We start from the raw sequence: 419 nt of genomic DNA, 5'->3' as shown, positions 1-419 counted from the left end.
AGCAATAAGACAAGAGAAGGAAATTAATATAGTACTAATTGGAAAAGAAGAGGTCAAAGTATCACTTTTTGCAGATGACATGATGCTATACCTAAGAGATCCCAAAAGTTCCACCAGAAAACTTCTAGAACTGATCAACAAATTCAGTACAGTGGCAGGTTATAAAACCATTCTACAAAAATCAGTAGCCTTTCTGTATACCAAGAACAAACAATTGGAGAAAGAATACAGGGAAATGCTCCCATTCAAAATTGCTGCAAAAAAATATATATCTTAGAATAAATCTGACCAAAGACACCAAAGAGCTCTACAATGAAAATTTTACATGGTTAAAGAAAGAGATTGAGGAAGACACCAGGAGGTGGAAGGACCTCCCATGCTCATGGATTGGAAGGATTAATATTGGGAAAACTACCATC

This window comes from Nannospalax galili, unplaced genomic scaffold (genome assembly GCF_000622305.1).
Source record: "Nannospalax galili isolate Female #2095 unplaced genomic scaffold, S.galili_v1.0 scaffold54, whole genome shotgun sequence".
Classification (NCBI taxonomy): domain Eukaryota; kingdom Metazoa; phylum Chordata; class Mammalia; order Rodentia; family Spalacidae; genus Nannospalax; species Nannospalax galili.
This window is presented reverse-complemented; position numbering follows the sequence as displayed.